Raw genomic sequence first — 24,123 nt, forward strand, 5'->3', positions numbered from 1 at the left:
ACTATACTGAAGACTTGCATAGTAAAGATTTTAGTTCCATGAAAAGCAATATTTCAACTTTAACTCCAGCTTTCAGTATCTTAAAGATCTAAAATTTGCCAAAATTCCCATGGTGGCCAAAGATGAAAAGACCTTCCCATAAATGTACTATTACAGAAACATACTTTTGTTCCCTTGGGCTAGGCATAGACGTTACACATAAACAGGTTTAAGCAATCAGAAACTGCTTTCAACCTGTAACAGAACAGATGTTCAGTGCACATAAACCAGTTTCAAAACAGCCGAAACCAGTTTGAGATAGACCTGGTTGAATTTAGTATCAGACTTAACTGATTTGGCTCAAACTGGTTTATGCAATGTCTGTTCCAGACCCCTTCCTGGTTTAAGTTAAATCAGAGTCCCCCAGCAACCCAGGATGCTCTCAGGGCTGGGTGGGGCTTTCTGCTCCACAGCAGGGCTGGCTGAGAATTGCAGCTCTGGCAGAGATTTGCAGGGTCTGCTGGCTTCCTTGTGCTCAACCCCACCTCAAGCAGGAAATCCTCCCTCCCTCCCTCCCATCTCTACAGCACAGGGACCCTACACATGTGGTATGCTAGCTAATGCTGAGAAGCATCTGTGTGTGTCTCTCTCCAATTTCACTGGGACAGGAAGGCAGACAGAACAGGGTTTTTGGAGCTAATCAACAGATCATCCAGGCTGTTTAAGAAATTTGAACTAATGGAAAGAGGTCATTGTTTTGCTAATCAGGTGACATAGACTCTTATCAGCCTCCAGCTGGCTTGCCTGCCTGTCAATTTGCTTCAGACAGTATGAGAGAGCATGGAGGGAGATTGAAAAGCTCCATATCATCAACAAATGCATGCATTGCAACCCCCTTGCCTCAGAGTGCTAACCCACAGTGGCAGGCTGACAACATTCCCACTTCTTGAGCAGCCACTGGGGAAAAGCCTGGGACCACACAGGCAGATCTAATGAGAAAGTCCTGCCAGGGCCTACGCCACACCCCCCTCATTTCAGCTCCCTGCAGGAGGGAAGAGACGGCTGCTCTAGTGTCCCCACCCCCTGCCCCGCCCAGCTTATAGCCTGAGCCACTGCAGGCATATGCGTAAATTTCCTCAGTCCAGAGAGAATGTTTGTCCAGTTTCCAACTGGTTCAGCCTAGCCAGGTCAGACTAACCTGCAAAGATTGAATCAATTCAGGCTCAGGCTTTTTGAAAGTCTGTCCCTAGTTGTAATGTTAATCACTGAGAAGCTAACCCAAATCATGCACATTAAGCACAGCAGATAGATACAGCTTAACAAAGTATTATGATGTTAGAATTTACAGAGATGTGAATTTTTCCAAAGGTTCTCACAACATTTGGTTTCTGTGATTATTCCTAATGTTCATCATGTGGGACCAGATGAGATACCTAGGCACTTCAAAATATAAGATACTTCTGTTATTTTCAGAGAGTACTGAACAAATACATTTATGAAGTTACAGGATGGAATCCTCTTCAGAGCATAAAAGTTCAAGTATGAAAAAATAGATTTAGACAGAGTGATAGAGCTCTTACATAGGGAAAGAACTTGTTTCTAGTTATTGTCATGATGTATTTAGTTTAGCATGTCAGTGGACATGCAATTTTTTTTTCCATGGAGAAGGAATTATGACCTATAAAATGCTCATTGAAAACAGAGAAAGCCAATTATCAACAAACACCCGGCCAAAAAAATAGAAAAAAAAAAACAGAAAGTACTGGATATGATATTCTGAATATAAAATTTTCCTGCTACTTACACTGAACATTTGTGCTTCAGACAAAACCATTGACACATGGTTTTGATACCAACTGGGGATAAAGGTCTAGCTCTAGTGAGGTCAATGAGAATTTTGCCATTGACATCCATGGACCAGAATTTCAATCTGTACTTCTAATTTCTAGAAGAATACAAGGTGAGATGTTAATACTTAGCATTCCAATAATGAAAAGACCACATATTTCTATGACCAGACTTATGACCAAAACAACTTCTAAGTGTTTTTTTCATGTGAGCAGAAATGGAAGACGTGCCGCTGATGGTTTCATAAGTAAGAAATTCCCATCCTAAGTTTTCAGACAGATGTGAACTGGAGGCGGGAGGAAGCATTTATATTATTACTCTAGATTATCAGAAGATCTTGTGAGATCATATTACTGAAGAGAAACCGAAAGCTTGTTAATGACTTAAAGTACAAGCAGTACCAGAATTTACTCTTCTATATTTGAACCTATACTTCTACTCTTGGGAATCCACTGCAGCACAGCCGTGAGAATATTGATCCTTTAGAAAGGTGTAGTTTCAAAGCAATCCTTAAAACTTACATTGGCTATAAAGTCATAGCTATAAATTACTTCTCGGCCTCTTGAAGGCTCAGATCAAGTGTAGTAGCTAAGTGCGCCTCCCTGTACATCGATGTCAGGCAGAAGAGCGATGTTCTGGACTCCATCCTCATGATCCAGGACAAGGCGATGAGGCACCTGCGCAACAGTGAGGTCTACTGCCACCTGGGGACGCCCACCGGCCACCTGGCCAAGCAGACACTGGAGGAGACCATCAACGGGATCGTGCAGGATGCCCACAAGCTGGACTCGTCCCTGCTGGCCCCCTGGCAGAAGACAGACACAGTGAACACCTTCCTCATCCCCCACGTCACGTTTGTCCTGAGAGGCTCAGCAGTCCCCAAGACCCTCCCCTCAAGAAGGCAGACACCAACATCCGGCGGCTGCTAAAGAAGTGGCTGCACCTGCCGCTAAGGGTCAGCAATGAGGTCCTGTACATCCCCTACTGGCAGGGAGGCGCCAACGTCCCTCGCATGGGAAACCTCTGCAACATCATGGTGGTCACCTATACCTTCTGCCTCCTGACCTGCCCAGACACAACGGTAAGTATCATTGCCACCAGTGCCCTCGAGGAGACCGCCCACAAGAGGATCGCAAGGCAGCTGACCAGACAGGACTTGTCCACTTTCCTCAGCGCCTAGCTGGAGGGTGAGTTCAGCTGAGGTGGCAGGGACTCTGCCTCGCTGTGGAGCTGAGCCTGCAACACCATGCGCCACCTCAGGAAACACATCAGCTGCGCTTGGACCTGGACTGAGGAGCACTGGGAGCTGGGAGTCTCCCTGCAACCAGTCCTGCACACCAACCACATCACCGTGAGGCCCCGCACAAGGACCTTCCTGGAGAGGTTCCTGAAGGATGCCGTCCAAAACACTGGTGACCTGAGGGCCAAATCCAACCAGGGCAAGGTCTTTGATGTCACCTCGAAGTGGGACACTAGCAACCACTTCATGCAGCAGGAGCGTCACATGCTTCACGGACTGGTGCTTCCTCCACCACGTTCGCCTCAACTGCCTGCCTCTGAACGGGGCCGTGGGCTTCGGCCACCAGGACAAGAAGTGATGCCAGTGTGGCAATGCAGCAGAGACCCTCCCCCATGTGCTATGCAGCTGCAAACTGAGCCTGGCAGCTCTGCCACAATGCTGTCCAGGACCACCTGGTGAGGGCCATCCCAGCTGCGGCGGGGGAAATCTCCGTGAACTGCACCATCCCAGGCTGTGACAGCCAGGTGCAACCTGACATAGTCATCACCAATGAAGAGGTCAAGAAGGTTGTGATCGTGGACATCACCATCACCAAGCCTTCACCAATGCCTGGGCTTGCAAGTGGGAGAAGTACGCCCCGCTGGCTGACACCCTGAGGGGTTGCGGCTACGACGTGATGGTCAACACGCTCATCGTGAGAATGCTTGAGCATGGGAGCCCAGCAACGAGAGCATCCTGTGTGCCTGCTGCGTCTCCCACCGCTATGCCAAGCTGATGTGCTGCCTCATGGTGTCTGACACCATCCGTTGGTCCTGCAACATCTACGTGGAACACATCACTGGCCACCAGTACTCCGACCCCCCCAGATGAGCTGCCACCAGACCAGACCCGGAGGGGACCGCCTGAACCACACCCCCTCTGCGCCAGATGGACTTTCACTTTGAGAGGATTCTTCAACCATGGACAACCCTGCTCCACCCAAAGAGGACCCCTGCGATGAGACTCTATATGGACTGAGACACTTCCTTCAAACCACTTCCTCCACCACTGTGAAACATTGTAACGGGTTTGTGTGTATCTATCTCCTTTCTCTCTCAGCATCGCGAACCCCCTCCCTCCCCTTCCCCCTTCCCCCTATCCCCCACCCCCAGGCTTAATTGGTTAACATTGTATCTCCTATAACCTAGTTGTGTTCCCCTCCTCATCCCCATCCCTCTATTCTTAGTCCCTCGCTCGGGCGATCTGTATTTCCCTACTGGCTTTGTCATCTTTTTTGGATTCCCAATCCTAAACATTTATTAATAAAAGTCAATCTCTACCTAGTATGAGAAGTATTAAATAGTTATGATTTTCCATAACAGCTACTAAGTGAGAAATGAATAGTCTACCTCTACAAACTACCTTAAACATTACGCTATGGAAGAGGATATGGTAGATTTGTTTTTCTTCAGAAATTACAATAAAGAATAGTTTTATCATTCATCTGCTGGTGGATGCATTCTTGTGTATATTTACATTCCAAACTGAACAACTGTAATATAGCTAATCAGTTTCCAGCCATCACAGAGGCTGAGGTATTGGCAAAATCTTATTCTCTGTGGTCTGTTGCTTAGCTTTTTGAGGATTGAAATACTTATTTTAACTAAATTTTCTGGGCTTGTTATAAGGGAATTTGGGTGATATTTTGTGAGTGATATGTTGAAGATCAGACTAATGATCTATTGGCCCTTTCTGTACTTAATTTCAGTGACACTCATTTTTCTATTACATCCATCACTTTACAAAGGAGAGCAACAGCTAATCATCCTACAAAAATGGTTCAAACACACCTGGTTAATAGAGCAATAATTTCTCTCCCACCTAACCCCCAACTTACCTATGTCATTTTGATGTTAATAATGAACTCATTACAAGTAACAGCTTGATATTCATTTTATTTCCTTTGATTAAAGAGTTTTTGTCAACTCAGCATTTGTCTTCAGTATTACAATCAGGATTTATCTCAGTGTGAGACAACCAATATCTGAGGTGCACACATCCTTAAAATATTTACCCTGTTCTGGCTCCTAGACTTGGACATCTGAAATATCGGACAGGTCATGAGCAAGCATCTAGCCCAACTCACAATAGCTGGAGCAAAAAACTTGAGCATAAGAAAAAATTCTCCCCATCATTACTCCTGCTTACTACTCTTCTTCAGTTAATCCCACATGCTGAACCTCCCATATCTTCATTCTCAGAACAAAGTCCTCATTTTTCATCTCTACTTTCTATAAGTATCTGCTGTAGTGTCAAGAAAGCTCTACATGCCACTCTGCTTGCAATTCCATGAACAGTCAGTTCTCCCTTCTTCTCCACATTAAGGTTAAACATCTTATTCTTTCCTTTTGGGCTACTCTTAGAAGCTTGGTCTTAAAGAAAAATATGCATCCAGAATATATGTAACCTGTTTATACAGGCTGACCAAAGCTCGCTTCTCATAAGGTCTCAGCTTTCTCATAGTACCTTCGCCTACAGACACTGGTTATTGCAGCTTAAGTTTGCACATGCATTCTGCTTCATAAATCAGAACTTGATTTTTTTATTACCTATTTGTCTACATAGACAGCATTTTATTTTACCTTTCAGTTACAAATTAATTATTAAATCAAATGACTAACCACAGGCTGAAGATAAAATTAATTTAAATTATGTATTTTAAAGGTACCTCAAACAGTTTTCACAAAATACTTTTTAAAGTGCCTAATTTTCTAACATTGATGCCTTTTTAAGATATCAATGTCTCACTCTATTATCAGATGAGTTTGAAAGACATTTGTTTCAGAACTTCAGTGCCCAGAGTCCCTAAATGCATTCCAAGTTTGCAAATGGGGCTCATGGTATATATTGCCTCTCCTTATCAGAAACATTCCTAAAATGTATCCGCTTTAAGCACGTGTGGATACTAGATTTTTTGGTAACAATGTTGTATAAAGGTTAAGGAAATAATCTCTGTTACATATACAGTGAACAAAATTAAGAGGAATAAATTAGACAAGCTTTATTTGATATATAAAATACAAATTTTATGAAAACCAACATTTTATAAGAGTAACCTTAAAGCTTTTAACTTCTGCATTAAAAAAACCCCAACATCTTATCAACTACAGCAGGGAATAGTCTCCAGATGAACATAGTAAAGAATACAATTTTTCTGCTTGTAACTGACCTTTACTAGTCAACAATAAAGCCTGTGAAATTACTGAACTTCATTAATTCTGTCACCAATTAATGAAGTAAGGAGACAGAAACAACATTTCACAACCTAATGATGTAAGACTTTGCAGATATTTCAATATCTATCATGAATAATTTGGTATCGCCAAGACTACTTGAGGGAAGGATTTAAAACTTCCTCTTTGGAAGAGTACTAGAGGGCACTTGCAACATCATTCCCTGTGTCTTTACACTACTATTCTTTTGAAGCAAGTGAGATAACATTTGCTTGCAGGTTTTGATGTGAAGGGGGGATGCCATAGCATTGAAAGAGACCTCAAGAGTCATCCAGGCTAGGGACAGACATTCAAAAAGCCTAAGCCTGAATTGATTCAATCTTTGTAGTTAGTCTAACGTGGCTAGGCTAAATCAGTTTTGTAACTGGGCAGACATCCCAGACATGCACGCACATACCTACAGTGGCTCAGGCTAGAAGCTGAGGGGCACTAAAGCAGCCCTCTCTTCCTTCCACAGTACTGAGCTGAGGGAAGCATGGCCAGGTTCCTGTAGAAGCTCTGGTTAGCTCAGCTGGGAATTGATAACAGTGTTTATCACCCAATTAAGAAAACAAAGGGACCTTACCAGCTACTTTTTGAGTCTGCCTGTTGATTCAGCATGGACTACAGCCAGCATGTGGTGTGCTAGCTAATACACAGACACCTCTTCAGCAAGGCAGACAGAAGAGGGGAATTCCTGCTTAGCAGGGAGCGGATGAGCAGCTCTAGAGCTCCAGGCAGGGAGCAGAGGGCAGGGGCCAGCCCTGCTGTGGAGCAGAGATCCCCGCCCAGCCCAGATAGCATGCCGGGATGATGGGGGTGTCTGATTGATCTTAAACCAGCAATAAGCCTGGGGCAGACATTGCATAAACCGGTTTGAGCCAAATCAGTTAAGTCTGATACTACATTCAACCAGGTTTATCTCAAACCAGTTTTAGCCTTTTCAAACTGGTTTATGTGCACTGAACATCTGTTCTATTACAGATTTAAAACAGTTTCTGATCACTTAAACCAGTTTATGTGTAATGTCTGTCCCTAGCCCCAAAGTCCAATCCTCCCCACATTTAAGTCCAGCCCCATGTACAGATATAGGATCCACTCTTTCTAAACCAACCTCTTGTGCAACTTCCAACAAGGATTCTTTTTTTCTAATTTTAACAAGCGGTGAGAGATTTGCCTCAATGTAGTTTTCCCTGCAGAAATGTGACTGACAGCAACTTCTGGAGACTAGAGCTAAAATGCAAACTTTTCCCATTTTCAGTAATTCTTTGTACAAGGATTTTTGAATTGGAGCTGTCCTCAAACTATAACCCACGCAAGAAGAAATTTCTGTATTCTGATCTGTTCCAGAAGGCCGCTCTTCATTAAAAAAAAAGTCTCCCACTTCTAGTTGTCATGGTAGATTCCATTAAGATGATTATTATCCTTGGTTGAGCAAAACCTGAAAAATTATCACCCAACATAGTTCAAGAGTACCTATACAAGTGCTTGTACTCTTGGTCCTAGTAAAACAGCCACACTATTCCTGGAAGCTTTTGTCATAAGTGTACTACTTTTTTCTTGGAGACAAAGAAATACCAGAGGGAACCAGGCAGAGGAAGCAAGAAAGAAAGGAAATATCAACATCTCAAGCTTGGATTAGTTCTCTCACCTGACCAGTCAGAACTGCCAACCCAAGCATTCAAAAGTCATTCAGTCAAGACCCCAACAACTCCAATAGTGGTTTAAAAATAATGATTTTTAAAAATGATTAAGAAGCAAGGATTTTTATGGGTGATCTTTTTAGTGATGAACTTCATGAATTTTTAGCTATTTTATACCTTACAATTTTGATTTCCTATAAATCAATCTTGCTATAAAGATTTAAGACTTGCAAAAATATTTTTGAAGGGAAGAAAAAACAGAAAAGTCTCATAATAAAATAATGAAAGCACTGCCTTTGTGTAGTATGTGGGATTCCTCACTTGTAAAAAATGCAGTGGAATAGAATTAAGGATTTAGCTAATTCAGTATAAGCAGAAAGAACAGATTCTTTTTCGTTTCTTGCTTCCAGGTGTCATAAAAAAAATTAAAGTCTGAAGGAAGAACTAAAATTTATTACCCCAAGTTACTCAGAATAATTTTAATTTCTCTTTCCAGCAGCCTCATTTTATAACCGAACTCATTACAGAGATGTCAGGCCTACTGTTGATTGATTTTCAAATTAGCAGAGTTCAAGTGACTTGCATTGTAATGATTAGCTATGTATTTATTTGGTGTAAGCAACCAGCCAGCAGAAAACCCACAATTTTTCAGAGGCTTCTTTGGTTAAGAAATGTACCACAAAAAAGAAGGCATCAGCTTCATTTGTTGTATGCCCACTGCTTGGAAATCAGTTAAAATATTTTGAGGACTGAATAATTTAATTCCATCACAAAAGCATAAATCAGGTTTCAACTGACAAGGCATACAGTGTATATAGCTGTCAGTTTGTTCCCCACACAAGTTAACAGTTTGAGTTTAGAAACTGTCAACAACAAAACAGGATATATGCTTAGATAAGGAATAAACTAAAGGGAGAAAACCCACAATTTTATATAATTATCCACTCAATTCAGCTTTATAGAAATGATCATATAGTGGATATATATAAGCAATACATATAAAAGAATGTGCTTTTAAGAGATGGGAATAATTTAAGAACGATTTTCAAATTTTATACAGGAGTGGGTAAGTGAAGAAAAGCACCAAAACAAACTAATGTTAAGTGTTTTCGTTTTAGAACACCGTTTCTACTATGTCAGTGTTCTGGTAGGCTTTGTCTTCATTTACACCTAGCCAAATGCTTAATCTATCCTCCTCTCCTTGCAAAGGCATTAATGACACAGTGCTCGCTCTTGACAAGTTAGGCTCACTGCTGGCCAAATGAGGACTAGTGGTTTCAGATTTTCCTATGGCTACTTGCCAAGGTATATCCGCCACAGTATATATCTTTAGGAATTCTGTGCTATAAAATAAAAACAGCTATTTGAAAATGTGCAAATTCATGCCAATGTATTTTTGCACCACATATTCTGGACTCATAAAAAGCCCTTCCAGATTTTTATTTACCTTAGGAACAAGTTTCCTAAACTACTCCATAATTGCCAGCATTGGTTCAGATTCACTCAGACAGCAATACTCACAGACCTAGTGCAGATGGGCCAGTAGGTTCGGAGTGCTCTGGTGAACATTACATTTCTGGTTGGTGTTATTCACAGCAGTCAGCTTCTAGGAAGTTGTGGATAATATATCACCTAAATATGCTTCTATAGATCTTGGCCTCACATATTTTAGAAGTTCTCCCAGTTTGTTAGCAAATGACCCCAAAATATTCATCTTTATTAGATCTTGATTAGAACTGTGGGGAAAAAAAATTAAGGGCCCTGGCCCAGCACATCATAAAGATCTGTCATATGAAAAAATATTCCCATATTTTACACCTAATTTTTTCCCCGCTGCTTCTCAAAAATACTGTGTCTGGCTTTCTTCAAAGAACTAAAAATTTCTCATCAGAACAGGAACATATATGGGAAATGTACCACAAAAAATGGAAAGGGGATTTTAAGCAGGCTACAGATAGATTGTAAGCACTTTTGGAGAACTGTTGATCACTTCTGTGTCAAGCCTGATCAATGTATAGCTCTTAAGAGCTAACATAATGCAAATGATAAAGATGAAAAATATAAAAAGGAAGATGGGGTTGATGTGCAGAATTGGAAAGGAAATGGAATTCTAGCTGAAATCTGAGCAAAACACGTGTGCATTCACAGTATTCATTAAACATGTGCCCTAACTCAGCTTTGAAATTGAACAAAAGTAACCCCAAAGCTATAAATAAAGTAGGTTTGAAAGTGTAGTTTAAGTTTCGGATTGTCAAATTTTCAGCTTTCAGTCCTGTGATTTAATTGCATATCTTTAGACTTCGGAAGGATAATGCCAGGAGGTCAGGCTATCAGGCTAGTTGGCTGGAAGAGAAGGAACCAGTTTTAATGAATACTAGGAAAAGAGATCAGATTAAGATTTATTTTGACATGGGGAAAAAAGATCAGATTTGGTGACAGGAAAAGCTGAGGACCAGTAGATATATTTTTTCTGAACTGATTTACCAACATTTCATTATTTATGCTCACCAATATTTCTACAAATATTATGTTCTCACCATTCGTTCATAGATGAGATACTTCTGTGGCAAAGTACTTAATTTCAGTTGACTCATTTCTGAAGTAGATAGGACAATCTCCATCATTTCTAGTAGACTTGAGACCCCTACAGTAGATTTAAACTTAGCTGGGGCAACTGATTCCACTACGACCAGTAAATAAAGAAAAAATAATTATTATGAGAAGTCAGAAAATGATAAATTCATAAAAGAAAACCTTCCACCTGGTGTCATAGCAACTGTATTATATTTTTGGTTCCATAGCAACTATGGTGGGAGTTTTTTCAGATGAGATAAATATTTCTGAAGATGTCACTTTTACACATGTGCAAAAATAGCTCTTAAATATGTTCATCTGAGCAGGATTAGGATTTTAGAGTATTTAAGAACATTCATACTACAGTGCAGAGATGCAAGACTTTGATAATGGAACCCGTGGTAACTTTGAGCATTCAAGTTCATAGTTTCTTCATTAACAAAAACAATACCATGTCCACAAAAAATCACCCACGGATATAGCTAAAAAGAATTAACAACTTAGATCACAACCTACAAACAATTATGCACACATTTAACTTTTGTCCTATTGACTTCAGTGGCATTACTTATGTGAATGAAGTTAGGCACATGCATAACTGTTTGCAGAATGGGATCTTGAAAAATCCCAGGATAGGATACTATTTCAGCAAAAACAATCCTCCTGAGTAAGGCACTTTTTGCAAATAGTATGCCTTGATTTTCATCACTAAATCTTAAATCCACCCTTTACCTGCTAATTTGAATAAAACAAATGCGCAAAAAAAATTTAAGTTGCTTCCTATCGTCTGAATGCTACCCGCGAGTGTTCCAAATCAAACCGAAGCCCAGAAGAAAATTTTCAAAATGTGAGTGGTTGCATGTCAGTCCCTCTTATCAAACTAGTTCATACAATACCGGTGGTATAAATGGAACAGTCAGTATAAGCTTCCTGCTGACTCATCATTGTATCAAGCCTTGCCTTGCCTGCTTTCATTTCAGCTATTCTGTCATTCCTGGATAGGTTAATGAGTTACAAATAGATTTTGTGCATGGGAAGTGTATGTATGCATATTATACTTTGTGATGCATATTTTAATGACTCAGAATAGAAGGTAAAAGATGATAAAGGGTGATTTAATGAAGTTCTTGAAAACAAAAACAACAGTTTTATAGAGTGATCACACTATGAGGGTCTAATGGCTTATAGGTACATTCTGATAAATAATAAATTATAGTGAAATCTCATAACCACATAATAGACAAAACATGAAAAATCTTGATATATACATATATGGCCTCACTCATAAAAACATGCACTTTTAAAGATAGGTCTTGAAGAAGATGAGCATTTGGATTTGCAGCTCAAGTACTTGGTTACGTGCTAACTGGATACCTAAGTGCTAGAGGAGTGAGAAACTCAAACCCAACAGACCAGAGGAATTAACATCACATCATTATTGTCTAGCAATTCATTTTCTCTGAAGACATATGGAATACAGTTCAACCTTCTGTTGTTGGAGAAAGAAAATGTCAATGTCCCTTGAAGGGTCTTGGGGAAACCCCCAAGTATGCTACCTTGTCACTATCTAATTTAGACATTTCATTTAAGAAATATGGGACAGGTTTTTCCCTTAACATGTCAATACCTTATTTAGATGATTTGGATGTAAAATAGCTACCCCTCAAATCATCCCAACCTTCAGTCATTTTTCAGTTCCCTGCAACGCCTGATTTTGAGAAGCCAGAGATCTTGCTTGGCTGTTTTCCTTAATGGGGCTTTTGCATAATCTCTTAAAACATGTTCTTAAGACTTATATTATGTTCTTGTTCCAATCTGTCAGGATGATATAACACACGACTTATAATGATGTCTTGTAAAAAAAAAAAAAAGAAACTCTCAAAACCTTTATAGGACTTGGGAAGGAGCTTAATGAGATATTAATTCTTCTCCTTTCCTGTACATAGACACTTACTTCAAGTTATTTAATGATTAGGTAAAATTCAGATTTTTGCCTGCACCCAAACTCTGGATACATATCTCAAAATTATTACCTATATATAATTATCTTGTCTTTTATTTTGTATCCATCACAACAGCTGAGCTTAATATCAGTTTGGCCAAATTTCTGTCCGTCTAATATTTATGTAGATACCATAGCTAAGTACAGACATTCAAATCACCTTTGGCAGAAGCACTCTAACAATCACACTTTACTTAAAACACTGTAAGTTAGAGTGGGAGAGAACCCAACAGAAGTTCTCCATTAGGCAGGGGGCGCAGAGCTTGTTGTGGGGTGCTTCCCCATGCCTTTCAGGAGGCTGGAGGGGGAGGTGGGTGGGAAGGGCCCCCCCCACACACACACACAGATAGCCCCTTCCCTCACCACCCACAGCTTGCTGACTGGGGTCTTGGGAGGAGATGAGCTGTGGGAAAAAGATGGGCCAGGCAGCCCTGTGCCGCAACTTCTAGGTGCAGCTGTCAAGAGCCTGGGGTGGGGAAAGAAGGAAGCCCCCTGCTGTGCAGACCTGCTTGCCCCCCCTCCCAAGATCACAGTCAGCAAGCTGTGAAGGAGGACCCACAGCAGGGGGCTCCTCTCACAGCAAAAAGCCAGGTCGGGCACTCCCACGCTGCTGCTTCTGGCTGCCATTGTCATGAGGCTAGGGTGTGTGGGAAAGGAGCCCTAAGAACTTCCTGGCTGGGGTCTTGGGAGGGCTGGGCTATGCCAGGTCTGTGCAGCAGGGGTGTTCCCTTTCTACCCTCTCTCCCCCTCCCCCCGAGCATCTTGACAACTGTAGCATGGGGCTGCCTGGCCCAGCTTTCTGATGCAGCAGGAACTGTGGCTGGGGGAGAAAGGAGCCCCTCTGCCACACTGACCTGGCTTGGCCACCCCAAATCCAAGCTAGCAAGCTGGAAAGGGGAGGGGGTCATGGCAGTGAGGACTTTGTTCCACCTACTCCCTGCCTGGCTCTGCAGGGAAAAGTCCCTTTTCTGTCTCCTCTCTCTGACAGCCTGGGGGCAGAGCTGGGCCGGTGTTTGCCTGGAGTAGACTAGCACCAGCTGAGGCTAGCAAGCTGCCCAGTGAGGAACCCCTGGGATGCCAGGTGCGCATGACCTACCTTAACTCAGGATGGGATGTGGTACAGACATTTGTTAAAGCGCTCTAACAAAACACTGCCACCACAGTCTGATACCACATCCATCCAGGGTTAACTCAGAGTGGGATCTGACATTTTTAAAGCACTTTATGTACCATGGACATCTGTTCTATTATGGCTGTAAAGTACTTTCTGTGTGCTTACCATACATTAACTGCAACTTCTGTACCTAGCCCATGATTTTGAGCAAACTGCTCATCTGGAAAGCACAAAGGCAGGTTTTTTTGCTTCATAAGCAGCAATTGAGCTAACAAAATATCTTTGTTAACTGTCTGCAGTAGTACGGCAAGATCTAGAAAGACATCTTAGACAGCTGAAAGAGCACTTACACAGACTTTACAGACCTTCACAATATGTCTACATTACTAACATATAACTCTAGGTACACTGTATCTACCTCCACAGACTACTGCCCACAAGCCAGAGGCCTCGTATAGGTTCCTTAGTGAAACTGCCCACATGCCAATAGGAGACCCATTTGTGGGTTAATCAGTCCATTTAAAATAAGTAAATGTAAAGCAATATTGGATTTTTTTCCTAATTAAGGTTTCACAAGATGCAATTATTTCCTCTTGAAGCTTACATTTCTTGCCTTTGGCATAGATTTTAGAGATTTCTTTTTTGGAATGTACAGGCAGATAAAATTCTGTTTGAAGATGGTGGGGGAGAAAGGGTTTCATTGTAAGATTATTGGCAGAGAAGTTATTTAAATTGCCTTATCATATCCTTGTTAAGCTCCAAGAAGTTCATAGTTCCATTGTCTGCCTCCTAACTTACATATCTGGAAATTCCAATTTAGAAGCTTGTTCCTGGAAGAATCTTTTTAAGTTCTCTGATTGACATTAATGGAAGAAGAAATTACACATAAAGAATTAGAACTTTAAGCTGAAAGGTATGAATTAACACCTTTATGCTGATTAAATTAGGAAAAAGTCACTATAGATCTGAAATGGCAACTAATTATACTTTCTACTCCTTTTGTTTGTGATGAAAAGCAATAACTGGTGGACACTGTACAAATGCAAAGAAAGAATGTAGCTAACCCAATTATACTTATTGGAAGCAGTGGGTTACTCTGTGCCTCAGCTCTTCCAGATGGTGGTGGTAAATTAGGTTTCTGTCTGGAGTGACTCCCAGACAGGTTAGTGTCTTCTCAAAGGCTAACCCTTTTCCATCCACAACAACTCTTACCTCAGCATTTGCGGCATGATTGTTCAGATGAAAAAGTGTTGAGGTGGTCTTCTGTATATTCAGCTTCAATTGCCACTGTTTTAGGTAGAAGCTGTGAGTTCTGTGTCATGGTTCCTTTTGGCCTTTATTGATGATATGTTATTGCTGGCAGCAGCAAGTGCCAGGCCATCTGCATACATGTGTTTGGTTGATGTGGTGCTTATGTTGTCTGCCACGTAGATGTTAAACAGGGTGGAAACTAGGACTGAGACTTCCAGTACTCCATTCCTGAATTCCTTGTGACAACTTGTCTTTCTACCTGATGTACTCAAAGTAAAGAACCAATTTGAGATCATCTCCATGATGAAGTCAACCAGACTTCTGTCTCATAGTGTAGTAAGTAGCTTATACTGAAGGCCTGGGTACCAGACTGTGTTGTAGGCTGCTATTAGGTCAACTAGAACCACTCCAACCTTTTCTTAATTCTAGAAGGCTCTCTCAAAATCAGTTGCAAGAGCTGCCACATGGTCAAGGGTTGATCGGTTGCTCCTGAAACTTGCCTGCTTGTGTGGCAGGTATTGGTCAACAATTGGTGTGATCTGGTTCAGGATAAGCCACTCCAGGAGTTTATAAATCACTTATAGAAGTGATATGGGTCTGTAGCAATTTGAGTCTAATGGGTCTTTCCCTGGCTTCTGTATTGCAATCATGTTAGCCTTGCACCAGATTTTTGGTATCTCACAATGATGCATTCATGTTGACAGAAAGCTGCATAACCAGTCTTCAAGTTTGGTGAGGTGTTCAGGAAAAATGTGGTCAGGGCCAGCAGCTTTGTGTATTTTAACATGAGACAGTGCTGTCTTCATCTCTTTTTCAGTGAAAGATAACTTCAAGGGCAGCAGCCATTAAGAAACTAGCCAGTACAACATGGGGAGCCGACTTCTCTACCTTGAGAACAACCACACTAGCCACGGTCTATGCACCAGCAGAATACTGCTTTCCTGTGTGGACAAATGGTGTCCACACCAACAAACTGGAAACATGGTTTCGTGGCAAGAATCCTCCCCTAATAACACCAAGAGGTCTGGAATACTGCTTGACCTTGCAATCAAAGCCCAAAAGGAAGACCAACATGACATGCTTGAAAAATACTCAACACAGGAACATCTGAAAAACAGAAAGCCCCTATCACTATTTGCCAGAAACATCACAGAGGAAGCAGAAGACACTATACTGTCATCATGGCCCCAGAGAAGGTGGGAAGAGCGATAGAATAGCAACCACACCCCACTACACAACTACATACAACTACCATCCTCACACTCTCCTAGTCAGAAACTTTCATGTAAGGCATGAGTAAACCTGAATCAACTGTAATCAGAGTATGGAGCCTTCAACAAAATCAAACATAAAATGGGCCTTATAAAACTCACCATCATGCCCCTATGGCAAAGTAGATCAGACAGCCCAGCATATACTAACTGACCGCCCTCTATATGGTCCACCAGAGGAAGTGAACAATCTGAAAGATTGGAGTAATATTGATGGATCTTAAACGGTTGGAGGTTGATTTTCTGAAGTCATACACAAGAAGAAAAAGTTTATCCCATACAGAAGCAATGGGTAGTCTGTTGACTTTACGTACATCTTTGTGGAATGTACAGCAATGATTCCTTTTACCCTACCAGATCTCAAGCACAAAGAGTGTCATCATCCACACTGCCTCCAGATATCAGGCAGCAAAATATTGATAGAGTAGACTGAACACATAAACCAGACATACATCAGGATCATTTCTCCAACACGAAGAGATGAAGTAAATAATGCTCTTACAAGGAGAAACAAATTAACTAAGCTGCGATCTCCTAATATTGTGTTACTTCTCTATGAATCCTGCATATTTGCATATTTTTTGCAAAAACTTTTCCACTGTTATCTTCCATTATTTTTTTCATTTCACTGTCAGTGAAAGTAGAATGCCACTGGCCAATTCTCAGCTAGGAGGAAAAGTAGTGTTGTGAAAGAAAATGTGGATTTGTGAGAAGCTGAGGAACTCCATTCAGCCTTTCTCTTCCTGAATGGTGTTAACTCTGCTGCTATACAGAGACCACACTGATTCTATTTTTAAGGCTACAGGATCTATAAGACTTGGACGCTCACCCACTTTGTCATCCCCACTTTCATAAATTTCACAGACATTAGGGGCTGGAAGGGACCCTGAGAGATCACTGGATCCAGCCCTGCCACCATAGGCTGGAAGTCAGCAAGTAACTCCAGCAAGAAGTATATCCATTTGTTTTTTTGAAGGAATCCAGAGTAGGTGCTTGCACCACCTCTGAGGGGAGTTTGTTCCAGACCCTGGACACACACACCATTTTTTTTTTCTTTTATCCAGTCTAAAACAGCCTTCCTGGAGTTTATGGCCATTAGACCTTGTTTTCCCTTGTGGAGCTCTGGTGAACAGGTGCTCTCCCAGGTCCTGATGTACCTCTCTTATGTAATTGCAGGATGCCACCAAGTCCCCCCTGAGCCTTCTCTTCTACAAACTGAAGAGTTCCAAGTCCCTCAGCCTCTCCTTGTATGGCCTTCCCTCCGGGCCATTTTTGCCAAGACTAACAGGAAGAAAGGAAATAAGGCGCTCATGCTATCAATGTAGTTGATACATGAGTATGAAATTGTTAGCTGAATATCATTACCACATATGACAGATAGATATGAATACTAACAAATAATTTATTATATGTACCACTAATTCATGAGATAATTATGCCTTTTTTCCTCATTTGAAATTTGAGGAAAGAATGTTAAATGTATGCAGATTTATGAAAAATTTGTTGTGAATATTCCTACATGGAATGTTATACTGTACTAATTACATGGACTATGTTAAATGCCTTTTGAAATTAGCAAAGGCACAACACACATATATTATACTCCAGAATAACTACTTCAATACATTTCCAAATAGAGAAAGCCTTAAGTTTCTTACCCTTAGGCTAAGTACAGAGGTTCTAAAAGCCAGAGGCAAAATCAATTCAATCTTTGCAGGTTTCTCTAAGCTGTGTAGATTGAATTGATAGCAACCTGAACTGATGTTCAATGACTGGGTAGGCAATACAGGCAGAAGCCTGCACTGGTCCAGGCTAGAAGTCTGGGGATGCTCCTAAGGCTGCTGAACGAAGCTCAGCAATAGCCCAGGCCTGACTGTCTGCTGGCTCTACCCTCCACCACTGATAAGAGGTAGAGGCATGTGTCCAGCAGTCACTCTCCCCCCCACCCCCCACCTTTGTGGGGGGAACACACTCTAGAGTCAGCACTGGCCTCCCTAACTGGGATTTGTGCACTATGGGGAGAGCCCCACTGGGGGGCTTTCCACCCCCCCATCCCCACAGCCCAGAGATGGACTTAGAGAACCCCAACCCCACCCCTTCCCCAGCCCTCTGGCTCTGAGGGAGGGGTTCTGGATGGGAACACTCCCTCCCCCCACCCCAGGTTGGCACTAGACCCCCAAGCTGGGGTCTGTCTGGTGCAGAAGAGGAAAGCCCCCACTGAGAGACTATTCATCCCCCACCTCCCACAGCTAGGAACCCAGGTGAGATTCCTCCAGCCCTGCCCCCTCCTCAGCTGTCCATCAATGAGGAGGGTGAAGGGGTGGGACTGCACCCCCTGCCCAGTACTGGACCCCTAGCTGGGGGAATGAGTAGTTCTGGGAGAATCTCAGCCCAGCTCCCAGCTGTAGAGGGTGAAACCCCCCTGGTGGGGGCTTCCCCCCCCACATGCTGGGGAGACCCTGGCTGCGGGTTCAGTGCCAGGCCAGACTGGTGCATTCCCAACCTCTGCCCCCACCTCCCCCCAGAGACAGATGGCTAGGGATGGGGTGGGCCTAAGTGGACCCCAGCCTGGCTTGCTTGGTTTCAAGGGGGGAAGAGCAAACAGTACCCTCCACCAGGGCTTTTCCCTCCTCTTGCTTTACTGACTGGGGCTAGGGGATCCTGCAGGCGTCCTTTCCTCTGCTCCCCTTCCCCACCACATCCCACCAGGCCGATAGGCAGGAAGTAGGTGGGGGAGAAGAGACTTTACTACCTCAACTCTGTGACAGCTGGGGGTGGGGCCCTACTTTGCTGGAGCCAATAGCATAGCCCAGGGCTGCAAAGCATTCTGGGATGCTGGGGGACTGTGAGTGAATTAGAAATCAAAAGGGAGCTGGGACAGAAGTTCCATAAACCAGTGTGACCTAAATCAGTTAAGTCTGATACTATATCCACCCAGGTTTATCTTAAACCAGTTTCAGCCATTTTGAAAGGAGTTTACGTGCACTGAACTTCTACTCTGTTATGAGTTTAAACCAATTTCTGATCACTTAAATGAGTCTATGTGTAACTTCTGTCACTAGCCCTAGTGCTTAGCAAGATAAACTTGTAAATGTCATATTTCATGTTTTCCTTAAATAATTAGCTTAACTATTACTGGCTGATCTCTCATTTTTATTGTTCCCTCTACTGTTGTATTCAATTATTCAGAAACAATCATTCCCTACCAGAAGCAGCCCAATAAGGACAAGCTGGATTTACTGCCACTTGCAGAAATCAATAGAAATCTGACAAAATCTAACAAAAGCTGACTATGGAGATGTAATTTGCTTTAAACCATATGTTTTTATTGCTTGAAAAGCAATAAATACAAAAGATTATATCTAATCTTTATAGCATTGCTTTTAAAGAATTGAGTAAACTCCAATGAATCAGTTTTAAAAGTATCTAAGTAAAATTATTATGTATAACATGGAAGTGGTGAAGCGCTTGTTACACACAGTATCTTACCTGATTTTCCCTGTTTAACTACATCCAGGTCTCATACTTGTCTACAATGACCCTTTCAGTATATTATATTTTTATAAAGAAGTATGATATGATATGAGAAATAAAATAAAGTGTGTAACAAACTAAATTATGGGTCAATGAAACCCTGATTCTGCAGCTGTTTCCTCAAAACCTCACCAATTCCAGTGCAGTGCTGGCATAGAGATCTACACCTGAGAAGCCAGTGGCAGGAGACAAAATAAAACTAATATTCATGTTGCATTTGTGAAATTGAAAGTTATAGGTAACATCTTACAATTAATTTGTTAAAGCTGTTAATTTCTAAAGAAGGTAGACATATGTGTCCAGCATGAACTTGGAGCAGAGCACTCAGCTAAATCCAAAGTTGCAAAGCTTCCTCACTTGCATGGATGAGTTCTCCCTGACTCAAGTAGTCTATAGACCGACAAGAGGTAAAGCCCTGCTAGACCTGGTGCCGGCCAAAGGGAATGACCTAATCAGCAACCTAAGAATCAAAGGAAAGCTGGAGACAGTGACCACAAGCTTATCACTTTTACTATCCATTGCAAAGCTGGCAAGTCAGTCAGCAATGCAGAAGTCCTCAACTTTAGGAAAGCTGACTTTGAAAAGCTCAGAAAGCTTGCTGTCAAGGTTCTAAGGTGCCATAACTCAACAGGGAGGGGAGGCCAAGATGAGTGGTTGCTCCTTAATGGAGTGATCCTGAAAGCACAAGAGATGTCCATCCCATCTCGGAGTAAAGGTAGCAAAAGGCAGCAACCCCCTTGGCTCATCAAGGAACTCGTGAATCCCCTATGTCTAAAAAGAGAGGCTTATAAAGGATGGAAGGCAGGAATCACCATAAAGAAGGAGTATTCTGCACTGTTCCATACCTGTAGAGAGAAAACCAGGAAAGCCAAGGCTGCAAACAAACTCCAACCAGCTATACATATCAAGGACAATAAAAAGTCCTTTTTCAGATATGTGAGGAGTCAAAAGAAAAGCAAAAATAACATTGGACCCCTGCTAAACCAAATGGGACAAGCGACAACCGAGATCCAGAAAAAAGGCAACTTCCTTAATGGGTACTTTGTGTTGGTTTTTCACCAGCCCAAAGGGACCACCTTGCCTAACATGATGCGGGACTGCCAGGGTGAGGGTGAATTTTTACCCAGAATTGGTGTAGACCTTGTAAAGGAACACCTTGAGAGGCTGGACACCTTCAAGTCACCTGGTCCTGACAGCTTGCACCCCAGAGTATTTAAGGAGCTTGCAGGCATCATAGCCCAGCCACTGGAAAGGATATTCGAGAACTCGTAGCACTCAGGTGAAGTACCCAAAGATTGAAAGTTCAATGTGGTGCCTATCTTCAAGAAAGGGAGGAAAGTAGATCCGGGGAACTACAGGCCAATCAGCTTGACCTCAATCCCTGGAAAGATTTTGGAAAAAATTTATTAGAGACCATTTTAGACAAGTTGGCTGATGGCAACATCCTGAGGGACAGCCAGCATGGGTTTGTTGTGGGTAGGTCTTGTCTGACCAACCTCATTTCCTTCTATTACCAGGTGACATATAACCTGGACAAGGGAGAAGACATTAATGTCATATATCTGGACTTTAAAAGCCTATGATCTGGTGTCCCATGCAATATTTCCTCTAAGGGGTAGCGATCTGTGAGCACGCTGCTTCAGTCTGTTCCTGTTAATAGTGTAACAAACATATAACCACTTGAATAGTAATTGAGTTCTGCTTAAGTACTCTTATGTATTGTTGGAATAAGCCTGGTGGGACTCTGCAATGTGTCTCAAGGACAGCAGCAAGGTATTGTGTTTATGGGGTATTATACATTCATGAACAGATTTAAGAGTTAAAATTGTCAGTTGTGACAAACAACTAAAGGGTCAAGGTTTGATTCCCCTCACACAAAATCAGATACCAGCATAACCTTAGTAGAGTAATGATACAAATTAATATATGCACGAGGAGAATCAAATTATTTGTACTTGAGTGTGTATGGATGAAGAAACTCCTCCAGGTACTTACATATTAAATTAAGTAGCTGGACCTAAACACTGTGCCAAAGAAAAGTAAACTAAAGAAAGCAGTAATAGAGTTCTGTGCACCACTAGAAGTCACGTGAACTGCTTACATGCAATGGTTTCCTTCTGTGGTGTTTACAGGCCCGTATTTTCTTTTCATTTTTGCCTCTGCAAATCAGCAGTGACTTAACTGAAAAATAAAAACTTAGAGTGGTGTAAAACTTGCACAAGAGGGAAATCACATGCAGGGCTGGCACACAATCTTTGGGGACCTGCTGCAGGATGTAGTTCTAGGACCCACTAATCCCTACCCGGGGCCGGGACCGGAGCTGGGAACTCCTCCCCCCCACTCGGTTGATAACTACATTAATGTCCCAGCACACCAGATGCAGCAGAAGGGGTGGAAGCCGGAATTTCCATCCACAACAAGGTAAAGAAACCAGCTGGAGCAGTTTCCCAGCGCTGCAAGGAGCCCCCAGCCCCACCCCTACCTCACCTTGGGGAAGAGCTGCTGCCTGAGAAGTAAGGAGCTTACCTCTGGTAATTGTCCCGCATCAGCCCTGGTGCCTCTGCTGCACTCCGCACTCAGCGGGTGTGCAGCATTAAAAAGTTAGTGCACGGCAAGATTTTAAATTGTACGCAGCTGCACAAGCACGCACCTTGGAGGGAGCTTTGGTCCCATGATCTCATGGAAAAATTGGCCAACTGTGGCCTCAGCTACATCACAGTCTGATGGCTGGGGAATTGGCTCTAAGGTCAGACCCAGAGAGTGGTAGTTGACCAAAGTGGATCATCATGGTGCTCCAAGACCAGTGGTGTCCCCCAAGGCTTTGTCCTTGGACCTGTACTCTTTAACGGCTTTATTAACGATGTGGACACTAGTGTCAGAAGCAGACTGGCCAAGTTCACTGATGACACAAAACTTTAGGTTAGCGCATCCACACCCGAGGATAGACTGGCAATCCAAGCTGACCTTGATAGGCTTAGGAAGTGGGTGGATAAAAACCTGATGACTTTATATATGGAAAAATGCAAGGTACTCCACCTTGGGGAAAAAAACCTGCATCACACTTATAGGCTCAGCAGTGCTACAGTCGCTAGCACCACAGCCAAAAGAGACTTGGGGGTCATGATTGACCACAAGATGAACATGAGCCACCAGTGCGATGTCGCAGCTGGTAAAGTGAACAAAACACTGACTTCTCAAGCAAATCTCAAGATGTCATCCTCCCACTGTACTCAGCCTTGGTGAGGCTGCAGCTGGAGTACGGAATCCAATTCTGGGCTCCACAATTCAAGAAGGATGTGGAAAAGCTTGAGAGAGTCCAGAGGATAACTACATGCGTGATCAGAGGGCAAGAGAACTGGCATTACATGAAGAGAGGCTGAGAGCCATGGGACTCTTCAGCCTGGAAAAGCACAGGCTCAGGGGTGACTTGGTGGCAGCCTATAAGTATATAAGAGGTGTGCATCAGGATCTGGGGTAACACCTGCTCACCAGAGTGCCCCATGGGATGAAAAGGTCCAATGGTTATAAACTCCAGCAAGACTGTTTTAGGCTGAACATAAGGAAAAACTTCTTTAACATCCAAGCCCTCTAGGCCTGGAATAGACTCCCTCTAGGGGTGGTGCAAGCACCTACTCTGGACTCTTTTAAGAAATGTTTGGATCCTTATGTTGCTGAGATCCTCTAACCCTAGCTGACTTCCTGCCCTTGGGGCAGGGGGCTGGACACGATGATCTTCCAAGGTCCCTTCCAGCCCTAATGTCTATGAAATCTATGAAACTCTAAAGGATATAAAATTCCTAAAGCATTTACATTTAGTATGGCTTTTATTCTGCTTTTGCTGATTTTTCCATTTCCGAAATTAGATTAATATGATATTCTATCAGACCATATTCTATCAGAGACTATTTGCTCTGAACAACTGACACAGAATGTTATAGCTTCTCCATCACTCAGTGTCTTGACAGGTAAAATCTTATAAACAGACAGCCCTTCTTTTTTTCTTGGAGTGCTTCTGAAAGACTAAGTGGACTAACTCAAAACTATAAGTTGATTTTTACTGACTTTAGCCCACTAAGTAAAGAGGCTGAATTTAATTTTAAGTCTGAAGGTCATGTGTTTTGAAATCACAAGAAACACATCATAATGATTTGCTTTCGAAGTTAAGGCCACACATTGTTTTAATAAAGAATGCCCATTTTGACAGATAAATTACAAAACAAAAAGTCTGACTGCCTCCTGACTTTAAAGAGAAAATCTGTGGCTCAGTTATGAATATGACCAATGTTTTTTCACTCTGTCTAGAGCCTTAACCACTACGGCTTCATATTGAAATCACAGCTAGCAGTTCAGGGGGTAAGACTGGGTTAAAAATGTCCCTTAGTATAAGGTAAATTGGAGTAGGAGGAAGGGTGGGTG

At 42.4% G+C, this 24,123-nt stretch overlaps 1 protein-coding gene across 2 annotated transcripts in view; it reads right to left on the reverse strand.

Annotated features, from left to right (window-relative positions):
* PTPRE (protein tyrosine phosphatase, receptor type E) overlaps positions 1-24,123 on the reverse strand; it is a 182,163-nt gene that overhangs the window by 81,032 nt on the left and 77,008 nt on the right. The window lies entirely within an intron of this gene.

Source organism: Crocodylus porosus, unplaced genomic scaffold, assembly GCF_001723895.1.
Source record: "Crocodylus porosus isolate Cpor-Errol unplaced genomic scaffold, CroPor_comp1, whole genome shotgun sequence".
Taxonomy (NCBI): domain Eukaryota; kingdom Metazoa; phylum Chordata; order Crocodylia; family Crocodylidae; genus Crocodylus; species Crocodylus porosus.